Below are 13,523 nucleotides of genomic sequence, written 5' to 3'. Positions count from 1 at the left end.
TGGTGCTATTTACTGGACTGAATGTCTGTTGATATTACTTCCGCTACCACTGTGAGCACATGGCCATACTTCCAGCAGTGATGGCCTTCGGTTAAGACTCTGCTGCGGCTGCTGCTAGTGGGAGGTTGTTGAGAGGATCCTTTCCTGCACTCAAGGCACAGGTGGTGCTTCATTCTTGCGCCAAATTTGATGAATTGTTTGACTTGATAAATTGTCGTAGAAAGCCTGGAGCAGAGATCTGATAGCCTGGCTGTGAGTCTACCAGAGATCCGACCACGTAATGTTCCATTGATGAGTATTGTCTAGGTTCCTTAGTGGTTGAGCGTTACCATCTCGTATCCTCTATATCTGTGCGAGCTTCTTTTTGAAGTAAATGCTGATCATTTCCTTTTGCACTTCAAATCTGGTGGGTTGAGATGTAGCACAAGTCTGATTGAAAGCACTTCCTCTCTAATAAATCCCATTCAGAATCTTTCAGTTATTGGAAGGGTCTCAGACAATGTTTATAGACATTGCGCCCTGCTCCACTGGGTCCCGTTATTCCGTGAGTGATATATTTCACTGGTTCCAGTATCCATGAGTCCTACTGATAACTTTATTTGTAGTCAATTCCATATTCAGTCCAGTTTACTTCTATTTTGAGTCATTATGTTTAAAAAAATCTGCTACTTTAATGGAATTTATATTCTGACCTAAAATATATCAGCAAAAACAAAAAAAAAAACAGTGTTGTTTTTTTCAGTAAGAAACCTTACTATAAATAAAGGGATCGTCAACCTTTTAAAGAAATCGTCACGCATTTACCTTTGAGCGTTGAGCCAGATTTCACCTGGGATTCTTGTCACCCCACCTCAGCTGAGTTTTTCTTCGATTTGGCATTCTGTAGAGAATCTACACAAGACATATTTTATTTTCTATGCCGTCGTCTTTTGTGAGTTAAAACTGTTTAGATACAGCGCTATCAATGGACCAATCTAAAGGAAAAAACAAACTTAGGTTTATATCAATAATCGGCGAATTTCAACCGCCCGAAGTTGCAATAAATATCGAGTTGGATTTGTACTAATCGAACATTAAAATCACAAAGTTGATATTAAAAAGGACATCAAATTCATGTAAGAGAGGACCTTGTATATTATAAAGAACATCTGTGATTGTCATGGCTACGGAAAATGATAAATTAACATAAATTAAACTGGACATTACTAAACATCTGAATTTGAAGTAAAGTGTTATCGAGCGTCTTCTTAACAGTTAAAAACTACGATTCCGCTACAACACAAACCCGAGCAAAATATCCTACGCTGTTTGTATGTGTCAACTTAGCGGCGAGTCAAAATTACAATAACGATTCTGAGCCACGAGTAAAGTGAGCACGATTAATGTTTGTTTGGTTTGGCTGGAGATGAAATCGATAATTGGATTTTTACCTGTTTTTGTTGTCATGCATTTTCATGTATTTTTATTTTTTTTTTTTTAGTTTCGATCATTTTCGAATAAGGATGGACGGAACGTGACGATCGTTATATTTTTATTTGCGTTCAGTTATACGTTTGGTTTCCAATGACGATGATGATGAGGAGGTGGAGGAGGAGGAGGAAGGGGAGGAGGAGGAAGGGGAGGAGGGAAAAATGAAGACGATGATGATGATGATGAGGAGGAGGATAATGATGAAAAAGAAGGGGATGCGGGCTGTAGAAATGATGCTGAAGTTGGCCCCATTGGTTTAAGCGTCCATTGTTTCTAATCTATTAACGGTTGATAAGGGAACGAAACCCATTTGGGGAGGAGAGAGATCTATATTATTGGGCGGTTTTCGTATTAAAATCTACCCATCAGACAATCTTTTGTCGTCTACTTTTTCACAAGTTATTTTCCACATTCAACTCTAAAAGCTTTTGTTTAAACTTTTTTTAATCAATAAAATCGATGATGTTTGCACTCGAGAACGTCTCTGCGTGCGTGAACATCTCTTCAAATACATGATATATCGGTGACAGCCTAAAGCAAAGTTTGTGTATTTTTCTTCCGGGAGCTTAGATAAATGAAATCTCAATTTACAATACCATCCAATATAATTCATGTACAATTTTTAGAAACTAATGTTTTAATCCAGTCGCAGTCTTTCATTAAAGGTATTCGTAGTACAGAAAAGCTCAACAGAAACACAGATGTTAGTGCGTAGTAAGTGGTTTTCTTCACAACCTCATGGCTCTTTGAGTTCAGGTGCGCTAGATGGCATTTTCGACAAGTCTCTTTTATTATAGCCTCGAGCCGACCAAAGCCTGTGAGTTGATTTGATAGACGGAAACCGAAAGAAGCTCGTCGTATATATATTCCAATAGGTGACCGCGTGTGCATCGATGCGATTTTCTTTCTTTGTCTTCCCTTCTTTGGACTTTTCCTATATTTCTGACGAAGAGCTCCGCTCGAAACGTTAAGTCCTCTTTCCTTTCCTTTCCTGAGCGTCCAATAACACTGTACTTATTCCACGTCCTCGCGTCGTTGTTTTTTCGTGGTGTTTGTCTTGCTTGTGCATGTTTGAATCGATTATATATATATATATATATATATATATATATATATATATGTGTGTGTGTGTGTGTGTGTGTGTGTGTGTGTGTGCGCGCGCGCGCACGCGTATGTGTGTGTGTGTGTTTATTTATATTATTTACATTTGACAGATATTTGTCTTCTTGTTTGATGTTTACGCAACGTTTTGGCTGATATACTCTCCAGCCCTCATCAGGTGTCTTGGGGAAATTTCGAACCTGGGTTCTCATTCATAAGGTGTTATTATTATTGTTATTATTATTATTATTATTATTATTATTATTAATCTTCAGGTCACTGCTTAGAATCGAACTCGGAATCTTGGGGTTAGTAGCCCGCGCTCTTAAACACTATGCCATATACCCATCGCCAGTTATAGAGTGACATATATAACTGTAATATATATGTTCGTGTGTTTGTGTGTATGGCAATCCCCTCCGCTTCACAACCAGTGTTGATGTGTTTATGGCCAATGAAACTTAGCGGTTCGTTAAAAAACAGTCAGTATAAGCATCTGGCTTCGCAAAACATAGATACCAAGGTCAATTCAGTCCACTAAAATTCGTCAAACCGGTGCCCCAGAATGGCCGCAGTCTAACAACTGAAACAAGTAACGTTGACATAGATAATTGTCAAAATGTTGTGCCCTTCCCCAATAAACGAGGTTATGTAGAGGAGTGTAGATATGTTTTTGACCTCACTGCTATTCAAGAGTAAGACTCTAGAATATACAATAAAAGCATGTTATTTCGAAGCTAATGCATTACTTTCCATTGTAACATTATTATTGCAACACAATTCAGAATGCTAAAGACCGAGATCACGCACAGAATTTAAAGCATATCACCAACGTCTTTCTATTTATGTATTATTCACCATATTCTCTTTTTTCTAAAGTAGGTCTGTCAATATTAGTTTTCACTCATGGGTATTCCATGCTTCTGTACTGACGTTGCTTGTACTGGTCCTCAGTGTTCTTCTCCTGGTGTCTTTTACCTATCCGTTCATTTGTCACATCTGTTAACACCAACTGATATGTTTAAATTGTCTTATGTGATCGAATGGATGAATGTGCAAATTAGAATGTTATTCAGCAATAATAACTCATTTTTCACATTTTGCTATGAGAGAATGAAGGAAAACATATTTGTTCGTTTTCCGTTCTCTGATTTTTTTTTTTTTACTTAGTTCTTGTCAAAAAGATTTCATTTTGTAACCTAGGTAACGCAGAAGATAGTCTTGCTGGTTTTAGTATAATCTAGGTGAGCCTTAAATGAACACACATTCTCACGAATGGATTCCATCATAGGCATCACGTTTTTACTTCAATCACTTGACCTATGGATAAGCTATCCAATATTTCCAGTTTAACACGCATTTTAATACCACACACACACACACACACGCAAACACGTACACGCACACGTACTAATACACAAGCATATGTATATATGTGTATATGTACGTATTATGTATGTATACCCACATGATCTGCAACAGAAATGCTGTCAAGTCTGTCTCTAGTCACAGCCAACTAACATGGCAGTGAGGTCATTTGGAAAATGTAGTTCTACACATAAAATCTCCACAGACTGTGATGGACATTGATGGATCACCATTAATAAACGTTCTAAAACAACGTCTGACCAAGGGAAATAAACAACAAGTCATTAATGTATATTTTATCTTTAAATGTTTGAGACGGTTTTGTTTTCTAATGTCTTTCGCTTCATTTATTCGATTACTTGACCCATTCAGATTAGTTAGTTTTCATAATTTTTATCAATGATAAAACACATCAAAGGTGATACAACAACAATAATGCCAAAGCACAATGATTAATTTCTTTAGAGAGTTAAATTTCGTCGTTTTATGTTGTGAAGTCGAATCCTTCTCTTTAACTTATCCCCACAATAGTTGAGATCATATTATTACCACACACGTTGTATTCTCTCAATACAATCAAACATAACTAATCTCTACGAATCTATAGTGATCGATATGTGAGTTAAGTATCGAAATACGAAATTGGTAGAAATGGTGGAATGCATTAAAGTATTTACTTTAAAGTTTCTCCAATCACATTTCAAATCCGTTCGAAGTTCATTTTAACCTTTGAATTACTTGCGTTGAATGAATAACAATAAAGCACCGAGTGTTTACAAATCTTGCATCTGGTAAATTATCAACACTCCATCTAAAAGCATCCTTTTTACACTCAATCGTGTGTGAGCAAGATTACAACTATCGAGTTTTAGAAAAGAACATCAACAACTAGACAATGTTTGTAAGAATATATTTAGGGATGGCTCAGAATGGCCTCTAATCAGAGGTCTGAGTATTCGTGGTGAGTATGTGTGCTCAGATTTGTATCCAGAACTGAGTGCTTCGACGTCACCTCTGTTGCAATAAAACCAACATATCTTCTGAAATGTTCATTTGCTGCATTCAGCCCCTAAAATTAGATTGTTTGATGACCATATTTGATTAGTGAGTGTAATCTAAAATAACAAACAATTTTCTTTAAATAATGCGAGCAAAATCATGTAAACTTCTATGCAAATCATTTCCGCTAATTTCGATATGCGATGCTTGCTTTTTAAATGTTTGTTTCATTGACATTTAATATTCCTACACGGCACGCAAAATTAGTTACATAAAGAATAATATTTTTCTTAAAAATGATCTAGACATGTTTCTCACAAAAGAGCATTATTGCCTAATATCTTGGGAGATACTTGTGATACTTTAAGCATTTATTTATATCGAAGAAGAAGTTTAAGATGGAATACATGTTAGAGGAATGGGGTCCCTATTTTTATTGAAATATATCAAATACTCTAAAGAGGGGCAACGTTACGTTCAATAGACGTTTTCCACGAACTGAAACGATAAGCAACTATTGCAACGCTGTAGACTGAGAAATAAAAACTGGAACACAGTTTCTTTTATAAATTACTGCCTATTCCCTGAAATTAACATATTTTAAGTAAAAATGTGATATGAAACTTGCCGTTTCCGGATACGAAAAATGTGAGGTCTCCCTCTGTCGTATAGTATTAAAAAAACGATTGAATTAAATACATTTTGGAAATAATATTCTTGCTGATAACACTATTTCGGGTGGTGGAAAATACCGGAGGAGGCAAGGGCAAAACTAATACAATAAAATATAATGTCTTCTCACGCTTGGCTATGAATTGCAAAGTAGACGATTGTAACAAAGATCTTCATCTCTCTGCGTTCTGCATAATAATAAATTGCCGAAGTGTTTGTTCAAAATAAATGAATATCAATCCACACTATCGCAGTCGATTTCGAGTTGTATTCAGGATTCTGATTAACACTTCCATGTCCTAAATTAAAATATCGCAGCAGTTAACGTTGATATTCATCTACCTGAAATTGATAAAATGTTGCAATACGTCTATTGAGATATTTTATCATTTTCAGGTAGAATGGATACAATTAACTCTTGTACCGCCCTTAGAAATAAATCAATATTCTTCATATTTGAGTTAACATTTCAAATCTTAATCTTTAAAATGCCTCTGTTGAATCATAACAAAATAATTCAGGGTTTATCCTGGTTTATCCTGGTTTATCCTGGTTTATCCAACGGGGTGCAGTATAATGTGACGATTAGGATTATGAGTATATGTTGCGAAACGTTGCGATCCAATTCAAATTACCCCCAGAACTGAAGGAATTCAATAACCAGTGATTGGAGTCATCCAAACTGCAATTAAATATGCATTTTTATGATATCAATTTTCCCAGGTTCAAATTATTTGCAAACAAAAGAAAAGAAATACTGAGGAGCGTATTGCTTTGTGATTCGTCCATGGAATCTTTTGATTCCAAGAAACCAATATCGGACGCCATTAAGTTGGTGAGCTTTCCAAATGCAAAAGCTGCAAAGAACTGCTCAGAACTTGTAATGACTTACAATAGTACTTTCTATAATTTTACTATGAAAAATGTTTACAATAAACTAAAAGTTCATAAGTCCTCCCAAATTTCTTTACATCCTATCCGAATCCCACTAACTCATGCATTTCTGGACGAGAGAATCTAAATAAAAATACAGTAAGAAGAACTATTGTACTAATCCATTTCCACCCCACCCCCGCACACACACATACACAAACACATACACACACATACACACACACACATACACACACACGAACATATATGTATATATATGCGCGCTCGCGTGTGTGTTTATGAAGTGAGCTTATGAGTTGAAAAACTTTATTAATAAATTGATTCAAGCGTAAGGAAGGGGTACTGTACGCTACGTGATTAAATTCACAATAGGGATCATAGCACTTTTTATATTCACCTTTTGAAACGCATCAGAAGTCAAAGAAACGTTTGCAAGTATTGATTTAAGCTCTGAAAATATTTATCGCCTACCTGCGAAATATAATTGATGATTTAATATGAGTCTTACAAACGTTCTAAAATTCTGTGCTTGAATAAAATCATATAACGATCGAATGTCTTGATAAACACACGACAGCTACTAAATCTAAGCCAAGACCCTCACAATATTGAAGTTTAATATATAAGTTTATATACAGATGTATTTGGTTGAAATAGACTGCTGTAAATTCCAAATGAAAATTATATGTACTTACGCCTCATGCTTCGTGTAAATTATGTATGGAAGTATATGAATAGCATAGACACTTATTTCTATAGATTTTGTATCACACTTTATATTGCTATTTAAATTATACCAGAAACTGTGTAACTCAGATGAACGTATTCAGCAGCGAAGTATGTAGCATCAACATTTCATTATGATAACATGGAATCTATTCTCTCTTAATTTTCAGATGGGAGGATATTTGAAAGACAAGAATAATTGCTAATTTCTTACTGGTGAAATGTTCTACAAAAGAGAATGTAACTAACACTGATTCTTGTTCCAAAGCGGTGCAACTGCAGTGAGGGTTGAGATAACAAATCTGTGAATGGGTATTGGATTCTAGTTTTAACCAACCCAGCAGTTGTACACATCTAATTCTTCTCTTAGTGTTCCTAAACGAATATGCATTCTGTTTTATTCTTGGAACCTTGTTTTGAAAGTAATGTCGATTTCGGTAAGTTGTTTTATTATTCTAAATAAATTGGTTTCGTCATTTTTCTTGTTATAAGACATAAATTCTGCCTCACTTGTTAAATGAATTCGAAACCGTGACGGTTCTGCAACGGGAACAACCATGACAAATCAAATTTGTATACTTTCAGGCGACATTTCACATCCTGGTGATTTTCACCTATTTTTGGCTAATCGTTGTCCCCTAGAATTTGTGTAGGTGTCAAGTGTATTGGAAAATTCCATATAGCTTTTTGCCAACAGATGGTCATAAATTGACATGCACGGGAAATACAAATCAGAGAAGATAGGAGCTTGGCAGAGGTCGGTAGAGCTATTCTTAATTTATTGGCAGCCATGTTAAAAGATCACCTAAGCAAATATAAGGATAGTGTTCTTACTTCTATCCGTATATAAACACACTCTGGGAACTCAGCTTAATATTATCTGGAAGTAATCTCTATAATGTCTTTATGGAAATAAATGTGATTCGAAGAAATCTTAATACGATAATTTTGTTATTATATGGGAATATCACGGGCCCAAACCTAAATATCCAGCTCGCAACTACCATAGTTCCACAAGTGTCTTAGAAAGGCTTTACATTTGGTTTGTAATTTTTGTCCAGTATGTTATAACAGAAAATGATAAACTTGTATAGTGAAAATAAGAAATTCTTTGAGGTGTAATGTGAAGGCAAGGATACGCGAATTCATTGCATTAAATGAAATAAGAAAGCAATGTAAATGAACATTGTTGCGTGTAAATACAAGTTATAAATATTTTCGCGGACAATACTAGAAAAAACAACGCCACCTGAATAAATGAACTCAACCATAGAGCAAACGATTTTATATTATGGCATGGCATCAAGGCATTGAAGCCATGACAGAAACTGGGATTTGAAATTTCGTTACTGTGTTTCATTAATGACGGATTCGTGCGCCACATTTAACGAGTTTAATATTGATTATATTATATCGGTTTCTAACTTCCAGTACTTTGAAGCGAATACCTTCCATAAGACTTTATATATATATATTCAAAAGAGTTGGAATAATTGAAGAGAAACAGTAGCCCTGGCTAACTATATTCACTATTCAATATTTGCCAACATTGACCTTGCTTAAGATGTCACTTTCCTTAATCTTTGAAATGGAGTTCAGGACAGTTACAGGGCGTTGCAAGATGGGCATTCTAAAGCACTAGTTCGACATGCTTTGCAACAGACACTCAGACATAGTTACATACACTATACATACATAAATGCATACATATATCTATATAAAAGAGAGTTAATACGTGTGTGTGTGCACGCGTGATTATGTGTGTATATATATATATATATATATATGTATGCATGCGTAAGTGTCAGCAGTGTGCCAGGGATTTGCATATGATATGATACCAAAGTATATTATAACGAACGAAAATATTTTTCAGTGTGAAGAGACTTTTATAAGCATGAATCAACACAACAGAAAAGGACGTTTGATTTGAAAAGAGTGTGTTGCTTCATAAAATGCAGAAATTACCTGAACCTGGTCTCGAATTGAAAGATAAGGAAAAGCTATAGAGAAGATTTTCTAAGTAGTGAGGCATGTACAATACGTCAAAGAGTAACATAGAAGAATCAACTAGCGTACGTTGCTTATGCAGGTTAGATACGTAAGTAATCACAACAAAAATACACTGCAAGCATTCGAATGGTTAAAACGAGAAACAAAAAACCCGTCCTGTTTTCAATAAAACATAAGATGTTGAAGTTTTAGAGGAAAAAAATCGACTCTCAGATTCATACCTTTCACAATAATTTTTAAAATCGTTCATACGGCGATGTCCGGTAGCAGAATGAAATTGATAAGGCAGAAACTGAGGAACTAGTTGAAACATTTGGAACTCATGTATAACAGAAGTAATAATACCAAAGTATCGGAATAACACATTTGCTGCTTTCTTTATGACTTTGGGAAATAGAAAATCCTGGCATCAATCTCATAAAACACGCTTGTTGCTTGCTATTTGACATAATGCACTGCCAAGTAACAGATTTCTTCAACATCCTCTTCAGCAATCCAGAGAAAGGGACCAGGATCTGTCTTATCGATTTAACAACAATAATCCTCAATAAAATACTTGCTTGCAAGCAACTTTTACACTTGGTTTTTAAAATAATATCCCGCAGGATATTTGAAATCTTCTATAAAGGTCAGGCTAAACAATGAATATTGGATATTGTCATGATTAAACAATTATGATATTATGACTTCTGACTGCTAGAAGGACCTTCATTTGGCCAAAAGCGGCCGGATTATCAAAATGCTGGAAGTACAATATTTTCTGTGGACCCAAAATAATTGCCAGATAGAATACTGCACTACTTTGTATCAGAATGTTCTAATGAATATATTTCTCACTAAATATACTACGCGACACAATATACCAAAGTTATTTTGCATAAATCTAGTCACCAAAAGTCAACTGTTTGAAGAAGAAAATTCATGGAAATTGAAATCGTTTACCTGTCTTAAAGAAAGGAATGTGAAACTATATCATTTTAGTGCAGGATATCAGTCGTTAAAATCAAATGTCATTCGTGTTTGTATTATCAACAAAACCGAACATAGTGAAAAGTCAGTTTCAAAAGATGAAAAATTGCACAAACCAAATTGTAGAGATGCAACTATATCATTGGTAACAATTTTTTTCTTTGTCGCCTTTGCATTAATGACACAATGAGTGATATAGAATCATTACAGTAAGTACGATTGACGTAGGAATATTTTGAGACGCTTAGAATCTCCAAATCATTTAACGTTGATAATATATTACCATTAACAACGCTTGTTAATTTTAGCATTCATGTTCTACATTTTGTATCTAGCTGCTGATGCAAAAATCTAATACTTGACAGGTTTCTCTAACTTAGAATAATAATAATAATAATAATAATAATAATAATAATAATGATAATAACAATGATAATGAGAATAACAATGATAATGAGAATAATAATGATGATGATGATGATACAAAATGCAAAAAGAGATCGAATCTCTGCGGGCGGATGTATTAGTTCTCCATGAATTTGCTAGAAGAGTAAATGTTAAGACGAAACGAGTTAGAAAAATGAAGCAAAAATATCAAATCAAAGATTTTATAAACTTCACTGAAACCAAAGAAATAGTGAAACAACGAATACAACTGAAAGCCCAACGGCTTAGAAGGCGTAGCAACCGAATCAAATTTTATCGACAAAAAAAGATATTCAAGACGGATGCAAAGAAATTTTATTGTGAAATTGGCAAATGTAATATAGAAGTAAAGGAGCCACCTAAGACTGAAGACTGAGGAAATGGAAGAGTTCTGGAAGAAGATATGGAGCATCTATGGATGAATATGGGTTCCTTTCCGTTTGGGCGACTGTAGGTCATATAAGAAACAAGTATTTCTCCTGATTACACCGTAAATATCTTTTGCTTATCAATGGTAAAAGTTTACAATTAAGAATTAGAAAGACATATTTAAAAGTTTCAATGTTGACAAGTTGAAATGTTCATAACAGACAAATTTAAACATGTTTTTCTAATTCCCAATTCTGAATTTTTACCATTGATAAGCAAAAAATATTAAAGTTTTTCAAATTTAGGTCCATTTTCAGCAACAAATTTGCCTATATTTCTTATTTTTACCTACGTGGAAATATACCCCCCTCTTTTGTGTTATATATATATATATATATATATATATATATATATATATATATATATATATATATATATATATATATATATATATATATATATATATATATATATGTATATATATATATATATATATATATATATGCAGAAGTGGCTGCGTGGTAAGTAGCTTGCTTACCAACGGCATGGTTGCGGATTCAGTCCCACTGCTTGGCACCTTGAGCAAGTGTCTTCTACTATAGTTTCGGGCCGACCAAAGCCTTGTGAGTGGATTTCGTAGACGGAAACTGAAAAGAAGCCTGTCGTATATATGTGTATATATATATATATATATATATATATATATATATATATATGTGTGTGTGTGTGTGTGTGTGTGTGTGTGTGTGTGTGTGTGTGTTTGCCTATGCTTGAAAAGACGACGTAAAGGCGTATTTTAAATTGTTTCTGATAATAAATAGAAATGATCAGCTTTTATCACGTGACCTTTCTCTATTGCTTACCTCTTCATATCAAAAGCTGCTTGCCGTACCCTATACCATTTTGTAGTGAGTATTGTAGCTCCTTTCACGCCACCTTCCACGTCGTTCTTCATCCATTCTTGCCTAGCAACTTAGATTCTGTTTATCTGTATTAGTTTGTTATAGTTTATTCAGTTTTTTCTTGTCATGATATCCACGTCCTCATATTCTTACATCCGCCTTTCTACTGCGTACATTCGCGTCCTTTTACGAGGATAATCTTAGAATTGTTTAATGTTTAGAATACTGCCTGTTTTCCAATATTAATTAAATATGGTTATATAATTATGTAATTTGCTTCCAAATATTACTATCATGTCCTACATACTTTCAATTTTTCTACACGTTTCCCAATCATTTCTTAGCCTTGCTTTCAATTCCTCTAAATCTTTATTAGTTCTTTTCTCATCTACAGAGTATTTCATAAATTATTCAAATTATCCACTAAGCAAATTCGTCGTAGACACGCTTACACTATATGGATGAATATGGGTTGCTTTTCGTTTGAGCAGCAGTAGGTCATATAAGAAACAAGGTGGTTGGAAGTGATTTTTCATCAATTACAGTCAAAGAAAACCGTCGATGGGGAGTCTCAGTTTTAAGACTTAATCTTGATGAGCGAAGATGGTGAATGAGTTTGTTGGATAGCTCTGGGTATGAAAGTAATTTAACTATCTAGTCCATATAACTGACAACAGTAAAAGAAGAATGAACAGAATTTTGAGCTTCAGTTTAAAGGGTGTAGTTGAGTAGATATATTCAATTTACTCAGAAGTAAAAGTGTGTGTGTTACTTAACCATTCAAAATCGTTAGATGGGTGCATTCGCTTGTTATAGATATTTCCTTTCATCTGCAGCGTTCTGATTCATTTATCACTATATTTTCATAGGGTTGATTGTCGTCCAATAATACTGGCATCGGCAACATTTTCAGTCACCAACTGAAAGATGAGAACCGAAGAGAGAGCCACAGAGTGAAAGTCATCTTGGGATATTACTCTTCTGATAGTACTAGGTCTATATTTGATTGCATGATATGTATTTATGGCATGGTTGAGTTCCGGAGTGATTATTGCGACAATCAGCCGGGAAGCAACTTTGTTAAAAGGTTTCTGATAATCAATTCTCAAACGATTGCACAGCAGTTTCAGCTACAGTTGTAACGAAACTTATATTTATGGAATCGAGTCCTTATCTAGAATTATGTAAGTTGTTTATTTTTTGTAAAAATAATCACCCTTGTCCATGAATTTTGGTAAGGTGCTGCCCCAAATGACTGTTGAATGTTCGTTAAGTTGACGGAGAAACTGGGAAGTCGTTTTGAAGATGAAGGAGGTTATGACAAGGCTCCTAGAAATCTTCACTTTGGAGCACTTCCATTGACCCTTCAAGAAGTAACTGGAGTGCTGTAACAATAGCAACGAAGTTAAAGGATCCGACTGTGAGGGAAATTGGAGGTTTGTACTTGTTTGAAATAAATAAATGACTGTCGTGAAAAAGTCTGAAAACGTTCAATGGATGTCCATCCAAATCTTTGTTGTGTACGAGACAGAAAACCACATTTCTCCCCCCCCCCCTGATATCGGAAATTTGGTCAGTAAACAATTTGTGCGTTCGACGTAAGTAAATAAAGGT

At 34.7% G+C, this 13,523-nt stretch overlaps 1 protein-coding gene across 1 annotated transcript in view; it reads right to left on the bottom strand.

The window, feature by feature from the left end:
* Window positions 1–980, bottom strand: part of LOC106881655 (uncharacterized) — a 261,665-nt gene extending 260,685 nt beyond the window's left edge. Inside the window, exon 1 of the mRNA XM_089361266.1 lies at window positions 805–980. The gene's annotated coding sequence lies outside the window, so the exon portion shown is untranslated. The remainder of the gene's footprint in view (window positions 1–804) is intronic.
* Between the last annotated feature and the right edge of the window lie 12,543 nt (window positions 981–13,523).

The sequence above is a fragment of the Octopus bimaculoides genome, chromosome 12 (assembly GCF_046866305.1).
Source record: "Octopus bimaculoides isolate indiv1 chromosome 12, ASM4686630v1, whole genome shotgun sequence".
In the NCBI taxonomy this organism is placed as follows: domain Eukaryota; kingdom Metazoa; phylum Mollusca; class Cephalopoda; order Octopoda; family Octopodidae; genus Octopus; species Octopus bimaculoides.
The sequence above is the reverse complement of the archived record's forward strand: the minus strand, read 5'-3'. Positions and strand labels throughout refer to the sequence as shown.